A 26746-nucleotide genomic window follows, 5' to 3' on the forward strand; every position below is an offset into this window, starting at 1 on the left:
CTTAGGACTCATGCATTGAAATATCATACCTCCAAAGTGACTCGAAGCAGCTTTATTTTGACCTGTCTGTAACAGGCCTATGTAACTATGCGACGAAGCACATGGCCGGTAAAAAGTGGCCACTCCAGCTACAATCAAGTCAGGACCGTGACAACTACTCGGCCCACTACCAAAGCGGGCTGCACAGTCCCACACCACTGGCACTCCTTTTTGAGGCAGCATCGGACTGCTTCTGGTGGCACGGGAGCAGCTTCTGGTGACTGGAAGCCTCCTTATTTGACCTCTGTGTTTCAAACCCACATTTATGTAAGACAATTTACATCAGAATCACTGTAGTTCTTGGTTTCACTTTCTCAGTTCTTTTTACAGGAATGGATGTTTCATGAATACTATGGAGAACTAGGGGAGGGGGGGAGACTTTTTACTAATGTCCATGATTACTTCTGTTTTATTGCTTTTTGATTGCTCTTAATAAACTGGCAAAACCAAAGAAGCTCCTTACAGCTCACAACCTTGCAGCTCCATTTTAAGCAAGCAAACAAAAAATAAACAAAAGGAAACTGAATTTTCAATTATTTTCTAAATAAACTAGTTTTAATATATCAAACATGATCATTTTATGGCAAACCACATTGCCCACAATACATTTTGTGTTCCTGCATAAAAAAAAGAGCATTGTTGTTGTTGTTGTGTGCCTTCAAGTCATTTCCGACTTATGGCGACCCTAAGTCAAACCTATCATGGGGTTTTCTTTGCAGGTTTTTTCAGAGGGTGTTTGCCGTTGCCATCGTCTGAGGTTTAGAGGGTGTAAGTTGCCCTGGGTCACCTAGTGAGATTCATGGTAAAGGGTATTAATATTCCATTCTTCCATTCCTCCTCATTCATTTTTCCCCTAAATTTCATAGCTCTGTTTTGACCCTGCTGTTTTATTTTGTTTTGGCATTTCGGGCAATCCATGTGGCTCCCAGAGGCAGAAAAATACCCCCTAGACCAGCTGTAGTTATCCACACCATTTTAACTCAATGTACAACTTAATTATGTTGTGTGGGTTTTTTAAAAATCCATTGTGACTATTTCCTATGCCGTATGTTGTTTTAATTAACTCTATTTTAAATTTCCTTATTTCGGCGTCTTTCTCTATGAATCCCACAGAGAGGCTTTGCCTCAGGAAAGAATATAGAATTATTTTAAACAAATAAGGAACAAACAAATTCATATCCATTTTTTCCTGGCTTTGGGGCCATTACACAGAGGGTGAAGAGTGTGTTTTCTAACAAGAAAGCAAAACAAAGGATGGCTTCACAAGGCTTTCTCTGTGGTGTATAGACCTATTGGCCCTAAGACATCTAACAGAAGGTGTGAGTAATCACCTTGAACAATCTCATCCGCATGACCCTTTAGGGGAAATTTGTTCTGAAGCTTTTTATTCAGCTGCCTCTGCAGAAGCAAGCAGTCCACAAAATGTTATTTTTCATTGTTCATCTCAGTACAAGAAGCACTACGGCTGATTTACTGGTTTCACGCAAAGCACAAAACCATCATTTTCTTTTATAGAGCTCACTGGGGGCAGCCATTGCTCTTTCCCATGCAGATGGTCATCCTGTTCTTATTCATCCTGAGAGGACGAACACAAGCGTGCTGCTCAGGTAAGCAAAGAAACAGCCGCTTCAAACAGCATGATCAATCGGCAGTGTTGTTAACTAACCATAGTTAACTATCTTTGACACAGCCGCAATAAATTGCTGCTTCACAAGGATTTCAGGAATATGCGTCATTAGGAAAGATTTACAACTTGTATGTTCTGCCATCCAGACAGTGGTAATATACTTACAGCAGATAAAGATAAAGAAATGTTGGCTTGCAGAATCTTTCTAGTCACAGCCAATTTTGCATTGTATTTCCTTGACATATTGCAGTTAAGTGATTCATTACTTTGTGCTCTGTATTTCCCATTTCTGCCTTTCCTGTCATCAGCATATCATTCCCAGGGCGTTTGTTCCATAGTGGGCACATCATGTTTTTCCAGAAAAATACATGCACCCAGTCATCCCAACCATTGGATAATTGTTTTGTTACTTACCATGGTGTCTCACCTAAATACCCTAAAGGCACCACATCCTATCTGATTTTGGAAGCTAAACAGTCCAGGTTAGTACTTGGATGGGAGACTGTCAACAAATACCAGATGCTATAGCCTTTATTTCAGAAGAAGGAACTGGAAAAACCGCCTTTGAGTAATCCTTGCTTAAGAAAATGCGATGAAATTCATGGGGTTGCCATAGGTTGACGGGCAACTTGAAGGCATATACACATTCACTCATAATTACCATGGCCCTACAGTGAGTGAATCACACACTCTCAACCCCAGAAAACCCCATGAAAGGTTCACCATAGTGTCACCAAAAGTCAGAAATGACTTCTAGGCACACAACAACAATAACAAAACTTTCAGTGAGCCTAACTATAAAAATTTTTTCTCTTTCTTGGTTGATCTGTGCAGTTAACAACATTTCCTAGCTCGAATCATAAATGCAGTAGAGAAAGAAATACAGTAATTAGAAATAAATTTGCTGGATATATTAACTGGTAAGCTTACAACATACCCTCCAATATTTCACAGATGAAAAGCAGGAGTCATGTGGCCGAACAACATCAGGGTTTGGTCAAGCCACCAAAAGTTATTAATGAGAAGGAAAAGACAAGCTACAACAGGCTGCAGCAAGTTGTCTTTGCCTGAGCCTACTAGGAAGAGCAAGATTCTGTCCACTAGGCCTCCTTCACTCTCTCCCTGCCAAATTAACAGAGTGCAAACTGCTTTTGTACTTTTAGCATCTGCAGCAGTTCAAGGAAACTGAGGACAAAGAGAGAAAGTGAAAAGAGGAGGGAAAAACGAGGATTTTTTTAAAAGCAGCAAGAAAAGTAGTTTGCCAGTGGATTAATCAGAAATATCCCTACCAAATTAAGACAGTTGGAAGGAATATTACAAGCTATATAACAAGCAGGCCTGGCCCTATTAGGTAGAATGAGGTGACATTTCAGGCTGTAGCTGTATGGATGGGGCAAACTCTGGCTATTTCTCTCTTGAAGAACAAAGCTGTGCATCCCATATGACTTGTGTGTCCTTAACTAGTTTGCTGCCTTTGGTATAGCAGAGGATACGATTCCTATGTTAAAATACAATTCACCTGCCAGCCCAGATGACAGCAAAATGTCTCGGGCAGGCCTTGTTAAAGAACATTGGCCTGCTATTTCAGGCAGCAGTGTGACATAGGTATTGCGAAGTCTAGCCATGAGTTCAGGTACCATGAAAGAATATTCATTGCAAACAATTCATTGTTGTTGTTAACCACCCTCCAATCAATCTCGACCCATGGTGAACCTGTGGATGGGACTTCTCTAAGACTCCCTGTCCTCCACTGCTCTCCTTAGGTCCTGTAAATTCATACCCGTGACCTCTTTTAATATAGTCCATCCATCTAGCCTGTGGCTTTCCTCTCTTTCTACTTCCCTCCACCTTTCCTAGTATTATTGTTTTGTTTTTTTCCTCAATGAGTCATGCTTTCTTATGATGTGGCCAAGGTACAACAGCCTCAGTTTAGTCTTCTTGGCTTCCAGGGAAATTTCTTGATTGGTTCTAGGACCCATTTGTTTGACTTTTGGCTGTCCTCAGCATTCTTCTCCAGCACCACATCTTGAATGAATTGATTTTCTTCCTATCTGGTTTCATAGCTGTCCAACTTAACTGTCCAATCATGCCAGCAGCATTTAAAAATCAACATAATGAATTTTAAAATTGTTGTTCATCATTTTTAACAAGCTGGGGTAATTATTTCCAAGCTCTGCATTGGTCTTCCTTAGCAGGGTTGCCATTTTAGTTGCACTTCAGATAACAAAATGTGTTGAGATGGCACTGAGTCTGTGCTGCAGTTTCACAAATGCAAACCATTACTTCATTTGTCAGCCACTGAAGAATGAACCTTCCTGTGTGGAAACTTACTTCTTAATCACATAGTTTTCAGGAAAATGTATGTTCTGTTCCTCTTTTAAAAAGGACAATTGAATTCACCCTGCATTCATCTTATTTGTACACCAAGTTACCTCTCTGCTATGATCTCTAAGAGGATTTTCTGAACAGGGTTGATGCATCTAATGGAGATGGTGATAATGATTGCAGATGAAATACTCATTGTTAATAGCCCTTACTAGATATGGTATCATGGTGAAGTTGCTGGCCTTATACTACTTGACATATGTTGATGTAGTCCTTATGAATCAGAATGCCAGGATTTTTGAATTAGCAGAAATGATGAGGTAACTTTCCTCCACCATCCCTCAAACTTCCCTGTCTTTTCTGAATTTAGCTTCAATCGTAGAAGTAGCTGTAAAGGGGAATTGATATTCTCAACAATATATTGTTGTTGTGATATATTTCTTCTATAATGCAAAGTACTTAGGGAGTAACTTTATCTGTAACAGGTATGCTGTTGCAGTGGCATCACTGATGTGTGTGTGTAAGGGATGCAGACTGCATCCGGTGACACCCTAAGAGGGGGTGACACCACTTCTCCTCAAACACCTACCTTTTGACAGAAATGGGCTGTGGCATTCTCTGCTTCCCTTTAAAATGTTTTAAGAGATGGTGGGAGTGGGGTGAAGCTCAGTGGGAGGAGAAGAATGAGGCCCCCGAATTTTTAAGAATTAAAATTATAAAATTATTTAAAAATTAATAATTTTAATTTTTAAAAAATAATTTTTTAAAAAATATATTCTTTTTAAATTTTCTTCAAAACATCACATTTTAACCAAATTTTCATTATGTATATGTAAATACATTTAGGTTGTGCATATGATGTTGTAATTTGAAGGTGTAATTTTAATTTTGCTAGTTGTTTATGTCACAATTATTAGCATTTCCTTCAGTGGTATATAGGAATTAGGATTTATGAGTAACAGTAGAGCAAAAAAGCATTACTAAGGATCCTGTATGGTATGAAATGGGGGGAGATCAATGGGGGTGATGACACCATGAGTTACCACACTGGGTGACACAAACCTTAATGATGCCACTGAGCTGTTGCAGGGTAAGCTGGTAAGATCCATTCACTTTACAAACTATCTGCCCTGGTTACAATGAAAATTCCCACATATCATGTTTTTATATGGATTAACACAGTTGCCTAGGTATTGCATGCCTTCAAGTCACTTCTGACTTATGGCAATCTAAGGCTACTCTATCACAGGGTTTTCTTGGCAAGATTAGTTCAGAGGAGATTTGCAATTGCTTTCCCCTAAGAGCATGGACTTGCCCAGGGTCACCCAGTGGGTTTGGTGGACAAGCTAGGAATTGAACCCTAGTCGCCAGAGTTACAGTCCAACACTTTAACCACTACACCACATTGGCTATTCCTTGTGGTGGGTATGAGAGGGAAAAGGGATAATTGGGCATAAGTTAAATTGGGAGGAAGGAAGTTGGAGGGAGGCAAACCTCCAGTTTGGGCGTCTGCAGGGTACCTCTTCATAGATGAACCGTTCTGTTCATCCAAAAGATTGGAAATTACAGCAAGCTTTGGCAGATGCTTACCAGACACCTGTTGCATAATGACCTGTTTGACAGGTGTTGGTCTGCAAAGCACGAAATCTGGTGTCCCCTTAACTTTTTCCTACATGCTGTATCCAAAAGGGAATTGTATGTGTGTGTATGTATCTGACTGGTATGTGTTGCATTAAAATTAGGGCCACACAACCCACAACATTGTGTGCAAACTCTTTTTCTTGACGTACAAGTATTCAGCTCTTTGATTTGATTTTTAAAAAGTAAGAGGAACTGAAACAGCATAAAAGGGCTCCACATTCTCTTTCTTCCCCAGTAGCTTTTCTCAGTTAAGTAACATTTCTACTGTTACAGGGTTTATGTGTGTGTTGTGTGCCTTCAAGTCATATCCAACTTATGGTGACCCTATCATGGGGTTTTCTTGGCAAGATTTGTTCAGAAGAGATTTGCCACTGGCTTCCCCTGAGGCTGAGAGCATATGACCTGCCCAAGGTGAGCTCCATGGCTGAGCATGAATCAAACCCTGGTCTCCAGAGTCGTATTCCAACACTCAAACCACTATGGGCTGGCATGCTGCCTCTGGTTTACCATTTAGATAATGGACTGTAGCAAGCTATGTCCTAAGTCGGATGCTGCAGCTTAGAAGAAGCCATTTCTTCTGGTAGAAGAACAGAAAAGAATACAAAAGAAATTGGGAATACAAGGAAACAATCAGATTATAATCACATAATAAACTTTTTTGTGTGAGGAAAATGTGACATCTGTTTACTCTTTTGAAATGCAAGTAATGATCAGATTCTTATCTGGTTCATGCAGATTTTATAGAAGATGGTGTGTGATGGTTTGGGCTGTCTTACACTGCTGAGAATCATACCCTGGTCTCCAGAGTCATCATCCAGCAGCAAAACCACTATACCGCTCTGGCTCTCTATAGGTTCATACCTGACATATTTCAACACACTGCAGATGTGCTTTTTGCCATTTGGTACAGGCCATGGTGCAGCTTGAAGGAGAATCAAGGTTAAAGTGCCACTCTTAAATAAACCTGTTATTTTTTTTAAAAAGAAAGAAAGAATAACAATAAAAATGTGCAAACAGAGCAAGACTGGAGAACCACAAGCCTATTTGCTACCCACTCAGAGAAGCCATTTTCTTCCTCTTATCACATACCCTATTCCATTAATAGCTTTGCCTAGTAATAAACAGTGTGCTCTCAACTCAAGTAAGTGGATAATGCATGGCCCATATATTTAAATAGGCAATATAAATCTAACTAGAGTGCCACACACAGCAGTAGTTTCGCTTTTGGTTGCTCACGCATTATCAAAATGATTGGGCCACATTTAATGATATTAAAGTTAAATTTTGCAAATAGTTTAGAAAGGATTAGCTCAATGTTTTAATAATAAAAAGGAATAATAAATGTCAATGAACTATAAAAAATATCTAGCAGGCTAAGACAGGGTGGCCAAATTGTGGGTGGGCAGGTATGTGGGTGAAATGAATGGCACAATGGGACTGCTGAAACTTTAGCAGCAACATTTCAATCTGCAAAATTCACAAGAAAAAGCTCTTTATGGCAAGAAGATGAACGTTGTCACCTGGTAATTCTCCAGATCAAGCTGCTGTTGAAGATACAGGAACAACTGAAAAAGATTGACAACCCCAGGTGAAAGAATGGTCTCAACAGTTCCTGACTGTGAAGTTTATCGCACCGGGTTCTCGGCCCGGCCCAGCAGGAAACGGAAATGAGTGGGGGACGGATTTTACTGCACACACCCGTCCCTCACTCGTTCCGTTCCCCCTCTCTTCCCTGCCCCTTCCGTTCCAGAGGGGACGCTTTTTGAGAACTGTTCAGAACAGTTCTCAAAAATTTCCCCCTCTGGAACGGATTAAGAACGGAAGAGAGGGGGAACGGAACGAATGAGGGACGGATGCGTGCGGTAAAATCCGTCCCCCACTCGTTCCGCACTCGGCCCTGCTCCTTCCGTTCCGTTCTCAGAATGGGTGGAAGGAACGCAGTGCGATAAAGTTCTGTGTGTAAGAGAGGGAGTGCCCCTCTTTTAAAAGGCAGGATGAAACTATCTGAAGAATAGAATTTGAAGCCTGCTGGTTTAGGTGATAGAAACATAGGAAGGTATTTTATGTGGAATCAGACCATTGGTCCATCGAGTGGCATCCCTGGTGCTGGTGTCATCCAGTGCAGGTGCAAGTGGGGCAACAATCACCTGCCCTGTCCCAGCTGGCCAAGACACCAGAGAAGCTGGGAGGGGGCAGGTGTGCATGTGCCCCTCTCCTTCTCTGCTGTGCTATCTCCCTCGGCAGAGAGAGCTAGGGTGGCAGAGAAAGGGCAGGTGCCAGCAGCACCGCACTCTCCCACAGCAGGAGAAGGGCCTATCCTCATGTCACCCCCCCCTCTCAGGTGTCACCCAGTGCAATCTGCATTCCCTGCACATTCTAAATGGTGCCACTGGGTCCATTTAGCATGGCACTGTCTACATGAAGCAACAGCAACCAGGACTGACTCAAAATGAGCAATTGCATCACGCAATAGATGCTGAGGGGAGGCATGGGCGTGCAGCATCTGGTGATCTTACAAAACCCAGGAAAAATGGGGGCTGTCATCATTGGAAATTATCGCCCGGCATTTTTGTCCTGGCCATGCATGGAATGGGATCGGGTTGGAACGAGAGAAAATGGGTGTTATCGCACAGTAAATTGCTGCTGTGCTGCTGCCTAACCATCACCCATCCCTGGGCACACGCTACCAAACAATTTTGGCAGTGCAGCAGCAATTTACTGTGCAATAACACCCATTTTCCCCATTCCGACCCGATCCCATCCTGTGCACAGCCAGGGCAAAAATGGCTGTGCAATAATCTCCATCATTTCCCTGCTTTGCTGCCTGAGGCAGATGCTCATGCTGTCTTATGGCAGAGCCAGCTGTGATAGTTGCCAGAAAATAGACATCTACATGATGCTACATGATGCAGAGTGAGGGAAAGTTACTTTGGGGACTAACAAATCCCAGAATCCCCCAGCCATTGGTCATGCCAGCAGGGGATTTGAGACAGTTGTGGTCCAAAAAATAACTTCTCCTTGCTCTGGGTCTAAAATATTGAGTCTGAAGGGCAGAAACCATCATGTTGTCACCTGGGATAGCTGAGAGATTTTTTTAGAAATCCAAAACACCTGCACTGGTACCCTGGCATCAGTTTGCATTAAAATAAACTCCTTCACTGAATAACTTTCAGACAGTGACCTTAATGGAGAAGAAACACTATCTTTTAAAAATCCTTTTTAAAAGGGATTATCTGTAAATCAATTGGATTAAAACCTTGACTGCTTTTATTTTCATTCAGCAGGAGAACTTTCTCTTTGTGCCTTAACTGAAGTGGTTCAGGGATTCTGCATAAGGAACATAAACAGAAGATTTTAAACTGAACAGGTGACAATGAAAACAATATCCAATCTAACATGAAAAGATAATTGCACGCATCCAAACCTTTTGTCATAACTTGTTTTAGCAACCCAAATATGGATTGTTTTGCCTTTTTTATGAATAACATGACATTTCAACAGATGTTAGTTAAAGACTTTCATGGCCAGCGTCCATAGTTTTTTTTGTGTGGGTGAGTGGATTTTTCAGACTATGAGGCCATGTACTAGAAGAGTTTATTCCTGACATTTCACCAGCATCTCTGACTGGTATCTTCAGAGAATGCTGGCATGGAAGAGAGTGGGGTAGATATACTGTTGATTGAGGGGAAATGATTTGCATGTTAATATGTGTATTGTTCTGTGGTTGAATGGCAAGGCCTACAGGGTGTCCATTTAGAACTTAGAAGAGCTTAATCTCCAACCAGAGAAATGTTTTCTAATTGGTTAGACTTTTTGATTTTTAGTTGAGTAACTTTGGTTGATGCTAAATATATCATGCTTAAATACATCACCAAGCACCCCCACCCCCATGGCTTTGCCAGGGACCATTCCAAGATCTCAGGTTTTGGCCCTGACATCTCTGGGCATGGCCTGGCAACCCTATAGCAGTCTTATGTTCCAGAAAATGCTACCTGGAATATCAATACCCTGAATAGGATGAGCTGTGATATGTGATGGAGGGGAGATCCTCAAATATTGGGCACAAGTACTATTGTTCTTCTTGGGCGTCTTCAAGTTGTTTCCAATTTATGGTGACTCAAAGGTGACTCTATCATGAGATTTTCTTGAAAAGATTTGTGCAGAGGGGCTTTTGCCTTTCGTTTCTTCTGATGCTGAGAGAGTGTGACTTTCCCAAGTTCACCTGGTGAGTTGCCATGGCTAAACGGGGATTTGAACCTTGTTCTCTAGAATCATCTGGCCAATACTCAAACCACTACACCACACTGGCTCTACACATACTGTACTTCAATGAAATTTGTCTGCCCATGGAAGGTAGATCCTGAACTCAGCATGCATATAACAAAATAACAAACAGATCAGAGCACTTGGGGGGGGGGGGGGGGGGGGGGGAACTAAATCTGCCAGAATCCTCCAGCCAGTATGACTTGGGAGATTTGGGGTATTTTAATCTAAAAAGTGATGTTTTCAGACTCAAAAGCAAATGCAGTTCATTAAGTTCTGTGCAGAATAAAGAGAACATCCACTGAATAGTATCTCTACATTGATCTATGAGAGTTTGTGATCTGCTCAAAGTGATTCTGAATATCTGGAAGCCATACACGAACTATTTCTTCTCCCACTCCTAACTGATAGAGCAGGGGACAGAGACAAAAGGAGTCAAATGATGTGTGCCTGTGCATATCTGGTGGCCTTGAGATGATGTGGATTACAGCTCTCATCACTCCAACAATTGTGGCCACTGATAAAGTATGATGGGATGCTGTGGTGCTAAAGATCTGAAGGGCATCAGATTGGAGAAGGATCTGCTAGTTCAAGGGCCCACTCATTATAGCACTATGATTCTACTTTAGCTTCCATGGTTTCATTTTATGGAATACAGGAGTTTGTAGTTTGGTGAGACACTAGAGCTCTCTAGCTGAGAATTCTAAATATCCCTAAATCCTTCGCTAAATTGCAGATCCCAGGATTCCCTTGGATATGTCCATAGGAATTAACATGGAATCATAGCACTATAACTGAATAGTGTCAAAAGACCCCAGAAGTGGGAAGCCTCTGACCTGCCAGACATTTTGGGCAATGGTTGACACAGTTCATTATCACTGATGGTCCTGACTGGGGCTTCTTGGAACTAAAGTCCAAACCTTCTAGAAGGACAAATGTCACCACTCCTATCCTAGATAAAGTTGCATTGCAGAGAATAAGACACTGAAAACAGTCCACATCTAGAAATCTGGCATTTGCTGTGTTTGCATTCCCTTGGTAGCATTGCCTGCCACTTGTCTTCAGCTATTTGTATTTTTCAGATAACTGTATTTCTAAATGTTCAACTAAACACTGATTTACTGAAATGCTAGAAATTTGAGGAACTAAAGGAAAAATTCATTTGAGGAGGCAGAATTGTTATTGGAGGCAATGATTCCACCCCCCACACACACACACTGGTGCATAGTAATTGTGCTGTAGTGTGCTTTTAAGTTGTTTCTGATTTGTGACTTCTGATTTATAACTCTAAGATTAACTTATCACAGGGTTTTCCTGGCAAGGTTAGGTCAGAGGTGGATTGCCTTTGCCTTCCTCTGAAACTGAGAGAGTGTGACTTGCCCAGGATCACCCAGTGGGTTTTCCAGGGCTGAGTGGGAATTTGAACCATGGTCTCCTGCAGTCATCGTCCAACACTCAAAGCACTATGCCGTGCTGACTTTCCTGGCACATCTCATCTCTTGATTAATCTGTGTTGTGCCAAACATATTGTACCTTCTCATTAAGCAGCCTAATCTATGTGCAATACCTCTGCTTGGGGTATGATTTATTAATATATGTCAAAACATGGATAATGGCTCCCATGAAGACTCTCACAGAAAAAGAAGCATGTGGAAATGTTTTTCTTTCCCAGGTTGGGGTGTGTGTGTGGTGGGGAAATCCTCCCGAACTACCATGAACTACCACCTCTTTCCATTTGGGGATAAAACTAGGAAATACCTCTGCTGGTATAATCAATGTAACTTTAAATTGCAGAGTTTTTTTTTGGGGGGGGGGAGTTAAAAACATACAAACATTGTAAAGTTGTCTCCATATGACACGTTTTGATATATGTCAGTAGCGAGTGAATAGAGGCCCAAAGTAGCAATTGAGGAGTGCTCCCCTGGGCAAAGGAAAACTGTCAAAATGAAAACAGAGCAAAAGGAAAGACATGCATTTGGAGCTGTCATTGAGCTGCTCATATTTTCAGTTGTGGAGGCTGCATAAATACATGAATTGGTAACAGCGTTTTGTGCTGCAATGTAAGAGACTCGGCGGTATCAGACCACTCAGTGTCTGTATTAATTTTCTTTCTGCTGTTGAAGAGAGAAGAACTGCATGCATAAGCATTAAATCCCTCCGATACATCCCGTCTCATTTACCTTTAGACTTCACAGTACTATTTTTTTACTATGTACTGTAACTCTTAATACATATGGAATTTATACATAAAAATACATCCTACCTACAAGCTAGTGTGGTGTAGTGGTTAAAACAATGAACTGAGATGTGAGAGATTTAGGGTGCATCTGCACTGTAGAAATAATGCCGTTTGACACCACTGTAACTGCCATGGCTCCATCCTACAGAATTCTGGGATTTACAGTTTTGTTAGGCCCCAGCACTCTCGGGCAGAGAAGGCTCAAGATTTTGTAATACTACAGATCCCATTCCATAGGATGGAGCTGCAGCACTTAAAGTGGTATCATACTGCATTATTTCTATGGAATAGAAGCACCTTTAGATTCAAGGCTCCACTCATGAAATTCCCTGGGTGACCTTGGACCAGTCACTTTCTCTCTCAGCCTGATCTACCTCACAAGGTTGCTGTGAAGATAAAAGGGGAAAGAGGAGAGCTGTGTAGACCCCCTCTTGAGCCTGCTAACAGAAACAAGGGATATAACTGTAACTAATAAATAAAAATAAAGGCATATTTACTAACTGTCTTTATTCTGGCATATAATGCAATGTAATGCATTAATATACAATACTATCTATAGCCAACATACAGGGTGTTTGAAAATTATCTTTACATTTTTAATTCCATATAGAATTGAAATTGTAAAAATAATTTTTGAATATCCTATATTAACAGCTTTTTTAATATGGTAAAAATACACTTTGCACAGTCTGCTTTATTGGATACTTTGCAGATCTTGGTTTCACACCCAAATGATTATAAATTATAAAGCTGAAACATGGAATCTTCTTTAACATTCAGCATGACGCTAGTCTGCATTGTCATTTGTCACAGACTGAAGGTTGCACAATTTCCTCTGCTTGCCCATTGCAGTGGAAAATAAACAAAGAAGGACTACAGGAAGGGTTTCATATCATTCCTCAAAGTTGCTGCTACAGTGCAATATGACTATTGCATCCCCTTCATAATTGAATGAAATTATACAGCATTGCTCACCAATGAAGCTTAGCTTATTTTTATGATGATACAGGAGCCCAAACCTCATTGTGACAGCAGCTAATTTGAATTATGTGTGAGATACCAAGTCTGAGAAGAGAAATGTATCACTGTGCCCTACATAACCAAAAGAAACTCTGTGAATCCAGTAGCCTTTTATTCTACAATGCCTACTCCCATAGTAAACCCCCTTATGTCCAAATATTTCAAAATGATGCATAACAATTCCAAAACATGCAAGCTAGGATCACATTTGTTCATGGCACCAGTAGAACTATGCTGGTGGGACAGAGATGGCAAGAGGAGAAAGACCAACAGTGATGTGGCTGTGAAGGTTGTGAGGCATTAGAGAGATGGACATCTCAGAGCCGGCAAGTTATGGTTAGAATCCAGTTAGGGACATACATGTGTTATGTGTGATATATATGTGTGTCTGCAGCCCTTTGCACAATGTCCAGCCACCGCCACCACTACCCATGAGTTTCAAGTTGCTGTCTAGGTATATCACTAACTTTCACTGCCCATGATATTGTAGAATCATAGAATCGTAGAGTTGGAAGAGACCATTAGGGCCATCCAGTCCAACCCCCTGCCATGCAGGACGCCTCAATCAAAGCATCCCTGACAGATGGCCATCCAGCCTCTCTTTAAAGACGTCTAAGAAAGGAGACTCCACTACACTCCGAAGGAATGTGTTCCACTGTCAAACAGCCACAGACAGATGACCTAGACTATAAATGTTCAACCTTTCGAATACAAAGATATACCAAGATGTCCAGAGTTATTTACTGAAAAGCAAGCTAAGCCTCCAAAGGCTAAACTAACCATCCTACATTGTTCAGGAATGAGGGGTACAAACAGTAAATGTACTTAATATTCCCCAAACTGCATAGTCAGGTAAACTGAGTGCAGCAATTGTACAAAGAAAATCATAATATGTGCAAGCTAATTTTATGTCAGCAGAAAACCAGGTAGGCCGTTACTGTTATAAGTCAATGAGAGACCTTAAAATAATCAAGGGGGAGCAATATTAAGGCTACAAGCAATATTCATTGTCAAAAGACTATATAGGAGGTGTCGTCTTTATTTTCACACAAATAGTTACAGCTTTCAACATCAGTTCCTACATTGTGTTTTGTGTGGGATCTTGTTAGTGAAGGAAAGATATAAGCCACAATCTTGTTCACTGAGTTCCAAGTCTCGTGCATATTCAAGCCCCATAGGCTTGAATGGGGCGCATGCATGCGAGGTGTGCACCATGGGTGCATGCCCCATTAAGGTTACCCCCCCCCCCCCCCCCAGATTTCCAAGTCCACAGATTTCAAGTCCGTGGACTTGGAGGGGCGATTGTACTACTAAATCTTAGCAGTGCTATGGTCACTTTGGATCAGCTCAGATTGTGAGGTTTTCGATTTCTGAGGCATCTTACAAATGCTATCATATTTTTAAAGATGCTGCAATTAGTAGTATCCCCAGAGGCTGTTGCCAGAAATTATGAACTTTGCTCAACAAATAGGATCTCATTTTGGGACCATCAGATACTATCTAAGAATTAAGTAATCAGTGTGATATCATTGGAAAACATAGTATGTTTATAATTGTGCTACTATGACAGTTTCAAACTGCTTCCAGAGCAGCAGCAGCAGCAGCAGCAACATGGATTTGATTGTGTTTTGTAGTCGCTTTTTACTCTTGTAAACCATTTTACAATAGAATGAGAAGCAGTATACAAATGCTTAAAAAATAAATATAATCATAGAAATAGTACAATTGTGAGACATAACATTCTTTCCCCCTCAAAATAACTCAGCACTCTGTTGCGGATCCATTAAAAGTGTTCCACACTTAAAACTAGGTTACTTCACAGGCAGGGAGGAAATTACATTATGGAAACATTCTCCAGGCTGATTCCATCTTGATCACATTCTGCATTGAAAAAGATTGAAACACGTACCTGTACATGTGTAGGAAAAGCCCCATTTCCATCCCCAAAGTCCTCAGGGATGGAATGCTCCCAAATGAGTAGATTTAAAAACAGAACACCATGGATTTCTTGTTTTACCCCTGATCCCACAACTTTGTGCCCTGCACCTCTGGAAAATCTCCCAAAACTATCAAAACAGTGAGCACCATAGGGTAAACTGTAAGCATGCTCAATGGTATCTGAGAATCTTGACTGGGGAGGAGGCATAAATGCAGAAAGGAGGGGAACTAAGTATTGTGCAAGAGGATACAGGCCAATGTGAAGTAACCCAGCTTTAAGTCTGAAACACTTTTTAATGGATCTTCAACAGAATCCTGAACAGGAACACTTCAAAGTCCAATGTTTTATTCTAAGTCTTAATTGTGTCTTTCCAAATGAGGACATATGGGTTTCATCTGGCATTGTTTTTAATCCTCTACTGTTATAACAACCTTCATTGCTTTCAGCTACATTTCAGTTTTAAAAAGCAAATAAACACTAGTCTCTGAAATGTCAAGGTAGAGTGCTCTGGCATCAAAAAATGTTTAGGCCAACCTATTCCACGCAGCTTAACACTCTCTCCCAAAAAGCCATTTGTTGAAGCATCCTACAAATACAAAACTCCATCATTCTCAAAATCTAGACTCTACCCACAGACAACATCAAGGCCAATATCAGATTCTAAGGGAAGTGTGGAAATCTATCAAGAAAGAGGAAGGCGGGGGGAATCCACTCCAAATGACAAGGAGTGGTAGAGGCACCTTAAGCTAGCAAGGGTGTATTAAAAGTTTGGCACAAAAGCTTAAGAATATAAATGCAGTTGTCTGTCAGACAAAAGAGCATAGCTTCCGATGTTGTCAGTCATGTACTACTGAGAACTACAAAGTTTCTCAGTGAACTGGTTAGAGCCCAAGAGAATTCACCGGAAAGGAAATGCTGAATGAAGAAATGCCAAGAAGGTAGTGAAGCGTGCAAGACTTGATATATGGAAGGAGGGTGCTTAAGCCCAAAAAGGTCCAAGAAAGAAATATAATTTTCAAAGTGCTTCTTATGTGCAAACAACCCAATTGCCTGCTCTGAGCATGGCCTAATCCCCTAAATATTTCAAATGCCAGTCTTCAGTTTTGCCAGGGCAAACGCATTTTCAAAGTTATATTGCAATTTCTTAAGTTTTATGGGAAGCTGTTAAGAGAGAATGGAAACAAAGGAAAGATCCTTTCAGGTTTTTATGACAGACTGCACACATTGTTTTATATTCAAAGGAAATGGATATCCCTTTTTTCTACCACGTACGGTAATGATACCCAGGAAATGGTTACCTCAGACAAATCCATTTCAAGCCAAGGATGCCATTTTCCCCCTTCTTTTATATTAAAGTGAGTCTCTGAAGATACTTTCTTCATTAAATAGGTTGACATTCTTTGGCCATGTTGAAACGTAGAGGTATAGAGCCAACATCATATTGCTGCCTGCAAGAATTATTTATGAAAGCATCGGTGAAAAGAAAATACAGATCGCATAAATAGCCTGCTTGGCTTAGAAACACTTGGAGGTAGAGAGCAGACATTGTTGAAAAAGATTTAGAATGCACATCTCTTCTGTATATTATACATTTTGAGGTGGAAAGGTGACTTATTATTGCTCTTCCTTTGTGTAATGAAAGCATGGGAAAGAAAGGCACGCCATGGCATCAAACAACAAGCGGGTGCTGGGATAATGCTTTAATGTAAAGCAGGTGTGAAAAGCATGTAGTCCTTCAGACGTTGTTTGATTACAATTCTCAACAGTCCTACCATTGGCTATGTACAGTTAAGCTTTTGGGTGTTGCAGTTCAATCACATTTGGAGAGCCACATCATTCTCATGCCTTGAGACATTCTATAGCATGTGTATACACTCTGGTGTATACATGGAATTCCACAGCCATACAGTCTTCCTTATGTATTTCCACAGAGAAGCCAGCTTCCTCCCACCCATCCACCCACAAGCACAGAAGCATGCCATGCAGAGTCGTCTAGTCCACTGAATTGGAACAAATAGTTTGATTATCTTTGGTCAGGAAAAATCCAAAGAGTTACACCCCCCCTCCCCGTTGTCTATATAGGAGAGCCATCATGGTGTAGTGGTTTGAGCATTGGACTAGGATTCTTGGAGACCAGGGTTCAATTCCTGCTCAGCCATGAAATAGGTTGACATTCACTAGTGACCTTGGGCAAGTCACATTCTCTCATCCTCAGAGGATAGCAATGGCAAACATCCTCTGAAGAAACTTGCCAAGAAACTTCTATGACAGGTACACCTTAGGGTCCCCATAAGTCGGGGATGACTTGAAGGCACGCAAAAACAACACATTATCTATATAATGTGGCCATTTTTTTTCATGCCAGACTGCAAAATGATACTCAGGGTACCCCAAACATTTTAAAGCTTGAAAATTTCCCAGACAGGCAGGACAAAGTGTATATCCACATGGCACAATTAGTTTCATACCATTGTAACTACCATGGCTTCATCCTATGTAACCCTAGGTTACATGTAGTTTGGTGAGGAACATAGAATCTTCTGCTACATAACTTTTGTGATGAATTCCTCTGAGCTACGGACAGGAGTTCTCTAGCAGAAAATTCTAAGGACTTCCCCAAACTATAAATCCCAGAATGGCATAGGATGGAGTCATTGCAATTAAAGTGCTATAAAACTGCTCTAGCTGTGCAATGTGGATACACCCAATCTTCCATGCACGTGATGGGGCACTTCTATGTGCTTTACTCTAAAGCAGCTTCCCACAGTATAAGAGTAGGCAACTAGTGACACTTTGGATCTTGTCTAACTGCAGTTCTTATCATCCTTCACCATTAGGTTTGCTGGCTATCGCTTATGGGAGTTGGAATCCAGAGGGCCACAAATGGCCAATACCCGACATAGATCTCAAAGCTGATTCTGATGTATGGATTCAGGTAGTATTTTGATTTTCTCATGCTTTGTGGAATTTTTTGAGTGAGTGAGTGAGTGACATAACTAGACAAATCTAGATTAGGAATTTGAGACTTCATAAGAAAATAACTAACTTTTCTCTTCTCCTCAACCATGCCACTTCCATTACATGCTTGACAACTACTTCTTTGTTGTCACTGTGTTATAGCAAAGCAAAACAAAAACTCCCTGCTTGCACATTTGATTTAATAAATAAATACTCTGAGCATGTGCAGTTTTGTAAAAAAAAATCACATCACTAAAAGCACATGAACAACAGTGAGTCTGCTTCTGCTTCTCTCATAGTAAAGATACACTTTCTTGGAGAAAAAGCACCATTTAGTTGTACAAATGAACAACATGCTGAAAGGTTTCTTTTTTAAAAAAAAAAGGTAGCCAAACCATCCTTAAATATTTGAATGGATGTCATGTAGAAGATGGTGAGCCTGCTTTTCTGCTCAATAGACCAAGAGGCAACAGATTCAAATTACAAGAAAAGAGATTCCATCTAATCATTAAGAACTACTTCTTTACTTTAAGAACTGTTTGACAGGAAAAGAGACTGTCTCAAAGACTGGTGAACTCTCCATTTCTGATGCTCTTTAAACAGAGGTTGGATGAGCTTCTTTCAGGAGTGTTCTACTTATATATTCTTGCATGACAAGGATTTGAGCTAAATGGCCCTTGCACCTCTAAGGCTGCCTTTACACTGCAGAATTATTGCAATTTGACACTGCTTTAACTGCCATGGCTCTGTGTTATGGAATTCTGTGTTTTATATTTTTGTGAGCTATTTAGCCTTCTTTGAAGCTTTTCTCACTCACTTTCGTCCCTGATCTGGGCACGGGCAGGGCACGCACACACAGTCGAGGGAGAACACATTTTATCGCATGCTGCACTGTACTCAAGCCGGCCCCATGCCATCACCCGGCACCAAGCTGGCCCCAATCAGGGCTCAGGTGCACGATTTTGCTTCAATGGAAGCTTTCCAGCAGAGCAAAATCACGCACCTGAGCCCTGATTGGGACCAGCTTGGTACCAGGCAATGGCATGGGGCCGGCTTGAAGACAGTGTGGCATGTGATAAAATACGTTCTACCTCAGTCACACGCATTCCCTGCCCATGCCTAGATTGGAGACAAAAGTGAGTGTGATAAGCTTCTTTGTCAGAGAACACTGGTGCTACAACAAACCACAAATCTCAGGGTTCCATAGGATGGAACCATGACAGTCAAAGCAATGTTAAAGTGCACTAATTCTGTAGTATGGCAGCAACCTAAGATTTTATGATTCTTTGTATGTTCGGATGGTAACTGAACCATACAGTCAGCAAGCCAGTCAGCCAGCTGCCCCTTGACTATAATACATTTCCAAAAACAAGAAGAAAGAAAAATTACAGTCCGTGGCCGTCTGAGCAAGCACCAGTTCATTTTGTTGCCATCACCTGCCACACTTTGGGAGACTGTTTGGCAGCTTCCTTGGGCTTCAGGTTCTTGGATATCCCCTGGACATTGGCAACAAAGCCCTAGTGGTTTTAGGAAACATCTGAGATTTTTCTTCACTTTGCCTTTGTTATGGCAGTGATCAGGCCTAGCTAGGAAGAGGACGAAATTAAAATCTGAAAAGTCTAGCTCTGGTAGGTTTAAAATTTCTGTGTTATAAGAGGCATGTTAATAGCTTTGGAATATTTGCTTAATGTTTGGATGTATTCTATCAAGTCCCTTAGGCAGAGGTTAGAGGGTTTTTTCTCTCTCTCCTTTTAGTTTTTTTTTTTTTTTTAATCATTGCATGGCTTCCCCCTTGTTTCCCATACACAGCCTACCTGCTTAGGTCACAGCTTCAAGGAACAAAGCAAAACTGTGTCTCTATAGTTCTGTCACTTGGATACATTGCGGGAAAGCGCCTCTGGATGGTGACTGTAGGATTTTTGAGTTTTCATGGCATCACTGCTAAAAATAACATGACATAAAATTCCTGCGGGTGGCAAGTTCCCAGCAGGCATCTCTGCATATAGCAAAGTTACCCTGCAACTGTGCTAACCACCAAGCTAAAGTAATTGTGAAACACAGTACGGTATGAAACTGGTGTATCTGTGAAACTCAGCAGAACAACTGATGACAGTTTTTAATTCTCTCCAGCCATGTCTGAAATGTAATCGCCATATAGCTCTCAGTAGATGCTGCAAACGTGCTCATCAAGTTAACTGGGCTCCTGTGTTTCAGTATCTGGAAACACACAGCTTGGGTGATATGTTGAAAGAGAGCCGGTGCCCTCTCCCCCTCTTTCTTCCAGGAAAATGCCTGCTAAAAGGCATATGTTGACAGATCACATCAGAGTAAAGGAAAAAGGCAAAGCAGATTTGTTCCTTTACCATCCTCCCCCCTCCACACACACACACACACACACACACACACACACACAATATTTTGTTTCAGCTATCCAGCCTTTAGTAACGAATATCAGAGACATGCAAGGAATCCAAGGTTTTTCAGTGAAGTAATGAGCTCACTAAGCTGTACTCTCAGATATAGGCAAGGGTGCCCTTCAGATACTAAAACAGACTATCATGTTTTCTACAATAAATAACCTCCCATGGCAGTGGGCAATGTTGTCACATTTTTAAACAGAAAACAGCCTCAAGACACAATAAACAGAACTGGTAAATATTTCTTGATTCCTTTAAATGTATACGACATCCTTCCCCAACCTAGCACTCTCCAGATGTGTTGGACTATGACCCCCCCCTATTGTTCTCAACCAGAACATAGCTGAAATGATGGAGTTTGTAGTCCAGTCCAGTACATCTAGAAGGCTCCAGGCTGGGGAAGGCTAGTATAAGGAAACACTTTGGGGACAGTTTTGAAATGGGAGAGATCTCTGTCCAAGGAAATATACTTCTTCTGCTTCTCTTATACCCCAAAGTGCACAATGCTGTATTTGAGGACTATGTCAGACTCCAAATATTCACTTTCTTCAATAGACTGGCCTTTAAGGAAGCACATTGTGCTGCAGGGTGAATAACAGAATCATAGAGTTGGAAAAGACCTTCTACATCCCTTTCACATGTACTGTTGTCAAGCCCATCCTATATCTACCTTTCATTTTTTTTTCACCCTAAATCTAGTAGCTTACATTTCTCCCTGCTGAAATTCATTTTGTTAGTTTGGGCCCAGCTCTCTAATCTGTTAAGGTCATTTTGAATTTTGATCTTGTCCTCTGGGGTATTAGCTACTACTCCTGATTTGGTGTCAATCTGCAAATTTGATAAGCATGCCCTCTATTCTCTCATCCACATCACTGATAAAGATGTTGAATAGCACTGGGCCCAGCACAGAACCCTGTGCACCCCACTGGTAACTTCTCAGTATGCCCAGACCCCTAAGTCACTTCTCATAGAGCATGGTTTCCAGATCTTTCACCATTTTGGTCACCCTCCTCTAGAAGGGTCACTGCTTATGTAAGGTGATGCTAGATATCTTCTTATTCAATCATATGAAAAATGCAAGTAGGAAAGTCACCCTGTCATTATGCCTCAGAAGCTTTCCAGCCATAACCAGTGAGGTATGGTTGTAAAGCAGTCTTGGCCAGAACTACGCAGTAGTGACTAGGGCCAGATATCTATCTATCTATACACACACACACACACACACACACACACACACACACACATTGTGAGGGGGGGAGAGTTTACATTTAATGAAAACTTGCCAGATCTGTGTTTTTTCCAAATCTATAAGTGAACCAGAATGGAGTTGGAAATCAATATTCACATTTCTTTGACTTTTGCAGTGTAGTTCACCCTTTAAAAATCATGTAGAAAAATTAGATTAAAATGTGGACAAAAATGTAAATCAGTGGGGAAAATGTCTACAAAATGTGTTTAGTAGGAAAAATTCACTAATTGAAAATGTATATAGTGTATTAGCAAATATGCATGTAAATATAAGCTGTTTTTCCCCACTGCAAACAGGTGGAAATAGAATGGAACAAATTTAACATTGGAAAAAAGAAAATGAGTTAATAGAACTTTATAGATTGTTTCATTCCCTGGAGTATCCAAAGGCATAGGGACATAATCTCATTAGTGGACACTGTAAAAAAAAGTTATACATGAAGCAGAGCAGTACAAATCCATAGTTGCTGGCTAATTCAGCCATAAATGGCCCCATGATGCCTCTCAGTACATGGGATACTGGGGTATTAATATTGTGTGTGTTACTGGGTGCGCATGAATGTGTGTGTGTCTACAAGTTGCTTTTTAACTTATAATGACTTCATTAATTTAATAAAATCTTCTTAGTCAAATAATACTTAAAAGTGGTTCTGGCAGCTTCTTTGTCTGAAATACAGAATACAGTACCTGGTATTTCAATGGCAGTCTCGAGTCCAAGCACTAACCAGGGCTGACCCTGCTTCGCTTCTAAGATTTGGTTCCAGGATTTGGTACGTACAATTAGGATGTTCAAGCTCTTTCTGTCATACCTGACCCTCTGGAGTCAGAAGACTCAAACACAGAGTAGTGAGATTCCCAGGAATTTACAGCTCCCAATGATGGTGGCCTCCAAGTCCAAGGAGCTGGTGGCTGAGGCACTGGGACTAGTCCCAAGCAAGAGGTGGCAGATGTTGAGGGTGTACGTCTATCCTTTGAAGACCATCAAAGAGATAAGGAAAGACTATGTGGCTGTCAAATGCTTCAGATACAGCCTCAGATGGCAAACTGAGCATAGCTGAAGACAAAGAGGCTGCCCAACAGAAGATAGGTCACTAGGGCTACATCCACACTACAAATAATAATCCAGGTTGACACCATTTTAACTGCTCAGTACTATGGAATTCTGGGGTTTGTAGCTTTGTGAGATATTTAGCCTTCTCTGTCAGAGAACTCTGGTGCCATAACAAACTACAATCCCCAAAATTCTATAGCACTGAGCCATGACGTTTAAAGTGGAGTCAACCTAGATAATTTTTGCAGTGTGAATTCTGCCTAAGTGAAAAATGAGCCACAACAGCTATGACTATGGTAGTGTGGTATATAGCTGGGATCTGTGGCAGCAAAGGGCCTACCAACACAAATGAAAATGGATCTTTAAGGTGCAGTCAACCTTTGTATCCACAAATTATGCACCCATGACCTGAACCATTCATGTCTTGAAAATAACCTCCCCCCAATTTTTATTTTTTTTTTTACAAAAAACCAACCTTGATTTTGCCATTTTATATAAGGGACACCATTTTACTATGCCATTGTATATAATGGGACTTGAGCATCCATGGATTTTGGTATTCATGAGGGGGCCTGGAAACAAACCACAGCAGATAACAAGGGCCCACTGTATAATGGTTTGCTGATGCTTTTTTAAAAATAAAATCTGGAATAAAGATGTTTTAAAAGAACATTTAAAGTGTAATACTACACAGGATAGTTGTATCTGACATTGTAGGGTACAAATATAATGCTTAACAGGCAGCTGTTTCTGGAACAAGAACATTTGCTAAACCACAATCAGCCATTCACAACTGTCATTATCTTATCAAGGTCTCTAGTCCAAATTGCAGCGATATGGCTGTTCTCAATAGATCTGCAATAGCCCAGAAATGAAGATGTCATATCCTTTGGCTTGATAGATAATAAAGTGTTCTCAGCAGTTTGTCAGGCTCTCGGTGTCAGTAGCTACATGGTGAAATGCTGAGCAAGTCCATCATTTTGGCCGGGAATATACCCATTTGCTTCAATACTTCAGGAGTTCAGTCTGGATATACAGTGTTGTAATGCAGACAGCTGTCAAATTAGTGCTACCATGAAATTCATCTTGAAAAGATTTAAGGGTTGGGATTTCTTATTACTCATCTCAATGGATGATGAATTATTTAATATCTTTTCACACAATTTACCAATGAGCCCAAGTTGTAAGCTACAAGGTAGCTACTCTCACCATGGTGTCCTCTAGATGTGTTGAATTAATAACCAACAGATATTGTGGATGATGTGGATAATGGGGCTTTAGTTCAGCACATCTGAAGAGCAGCAAGTTAAGGAGTGCTGCTGTAGGGACTGCAAAGAACAATCCCAACCCTGAAGGCATTCAGAACAGACAGGTTACCTGAGACAAGCTTGATACATTCAGAAACCAAAGGTCTACTTTATAACATTAAGAGATTTTCAGCTGTTGTCGATCTAGGTAGTCAAATGGTTAAAGCAAAGAAATAATGGGTTACAAGTAACAACATTAGGTGTAATGTTACTTGAGGGGGGATGACAAGGACATAACAACATCCTTCTTTTCATTTTATTGTTAACACTAACATGCCATGGGTTTTTGTGGTGGGAAGCATCATTTTTTAAATGTTGTTTTGAAGGAACATTTGGAATGTTTTATGGCCGTTTTTTCTACATTTAAGGTCATTTTAAAAGTAATTACTTTTTAAAAGAATGTGTTAATACCATGTCCACCACCAATAATGACTAACAATACTTTCTAAAAGGCAATGGATAACAATAATGCACTAGCTATTTTCAGTAAAGTTTCCAAGTTCTGTCAGTGAGCTAAAGAACTACATTTTAAAGTTGGAAGGAAAAATAAATGAAAGGCTTTTTTTTTTTACAAAATACATTGTTTGGAGGAAAGAATACTTGTAGGCTGTTATCGGTGCTTTGCTTTATTTTTTAAAGAGATTAATTAATTAATGTTCTCTCATATGGATAGCACAAGAGGGAAAGTGGCTGTTTTTTTTTCACTGAAGAATTCAATGACGGTGAATTTAACTAACACGCCATTTTTTAAAATTAGATTCCAATAAGCATTTCCTCCAAGAAACTCATAAATCTCCACACTCCTTTCTTATCACTGCAAAACACCTGTGAAGTAGGTTAAACGGCTGGTATTTTAACCATTATACAAAATTAGAACCCAAATGTCACAGTTGTTGCTAGTGTGGGAGAGAAGGATTTGTGGTCACCTAGCCCAGGGATATGATAGACATTATTGGGGCCCCATCCCTGGAGAAAGCAGCATATAAATTAATTAAATAAATAATAAAATAATAAAATAATGCTAGTGCTGAGCTAAAATGAGGATAGTTCCAATGAACCTAAATTCTGGGAGATTCAGACAGATGAAAGTACCCAAAGTTTGCTATATCACGAGGCACAGTGAGGCAGCCATTGCAGGCAACAAATGGCTACATTGTCTAGTTATTAATGCATTTTTTCTTGCCAAAGAGACAGCAAGCCACTGGTGGGTTTTCTATCTCATGTGCAAAATAACTTGACTTGACATAGATATGATATGAACCTTGGCTTTGATAGGTGTGGGTTATTTAATCTACTGCTTGGTCTAAGGCTACATAGTTTATTCAGCCAACCCTGGAAGTTGGTCTTCATAAATTGTATAGTTACAATAACAGAATTTGCGTACACAGTGTGTACCAGCAGCTATCAGTTTAGACAGCTTGAAGAGAAACTTAGGAGATTTTTACACTTGGGTTTTAAAATGTGGCTTTGTCAGTACTTACTGCATGATGCTGCCTTTGACCCATAGCTGATGCATCCTCCAAGCATAATTCGGGCATGCCTTTTCATTGACATGGGAAACCTGTCAATGACCTCATAATTGCACTAGTCCTCAGGTGCAAAACATTGCTGCCAGGGCAGTTGTGATGTTGGCAATCACATATTGTCAGTGTCTCCTCCTCTTCTCCTGTCCCCACAAGGCATGCTTGAGTTGAGCATAGGGCAATGAGGCATGGTTAAGGGGGGAGTCAGGAAGTGAGCATAATGGTGGCAGGAGGCCCAGTTGTGTGAAAGTGTGTTTGTATATACTCCTGTGTTTTTTTTTCAAATGACATGAAGCACCTAAACCAGGCTGTACAGGCTAATGGTTACTCCAGCTCAGACATCAGGATTGCTGCCAGACCCAGAAAAAAAACCACAGGAGTGAAGACAAACAACACACACACTCCAAGGGAAGGTATTTCTACCATATATCAAAGGAGCCACAGATAGAATAAGGAAACTGATGACCAGCAGACCTACCAAGAAAATCCAGCAAATGCTGCACTCAGCGAAGGACAGGAAAGACCCTCTCACAGCCGCAGGGGTTTACCACATACTGTACAGGTGTGGACAAGTGTACATAGGGACCACCAAACAAAGTGTTCAAATGTGAATCAAGGAATATAAGAGATACTGCAGACTAGACCAGCCAGAAAAATCAGCAGTAGCAGAATATGTTATAAACCATCCTAGGCATAAAATGCTGTTTGAAAACACTGAAATTCTGGAGCATACTCATATCTATGAGGTCAGAATGCATAGGGAAGTCATTGAAATCTACAAACGCCTGGACAATTTCAACAGGAATGAAGAAACCCTCAAAGTAAACAAAGTTTGGCTACCAGTCCTGAAAAGCACCAAAATCAAGAATAAACTCTTCTAGAACATGGCCACATAGCCTGAAAAACCCACAAAAATCTAAATGCCAGCCGTGAAAGCCTTCAGCTTCACAATGTATTCATGTTATATAACCTCTTCAAATGCATATCTGAAGGCACATTCCAATGTCCTTTGCCCAGACTCTACTGTTTTCAATGGGATGTGCAACTATTGTATTTAGTAATCAAAATATTTATCTTCCAGATTATACCCAATGAAGACCCAGCATGGTGTACTGGTTTGGGCTTTGGACTATGACTCTGGAGATCAGG

Source organism: Sceloporus undulatus, chromosome 6 (assembly GCF_019175285.1).
Source record: "Sceloporus undulatus isolate JIND9_A2432 ecotype Alabama chromosome 6, SceUnd_v1.1, whole genome shotgun sequence".
In the NCBI taxonomy this organism is placed as follows: Eukaryota; Metazoa; Chordata; class Lepidosauria; order Squamata; family Phrynosomatidae; genus Sceloporus; species Sceloporus undulatus.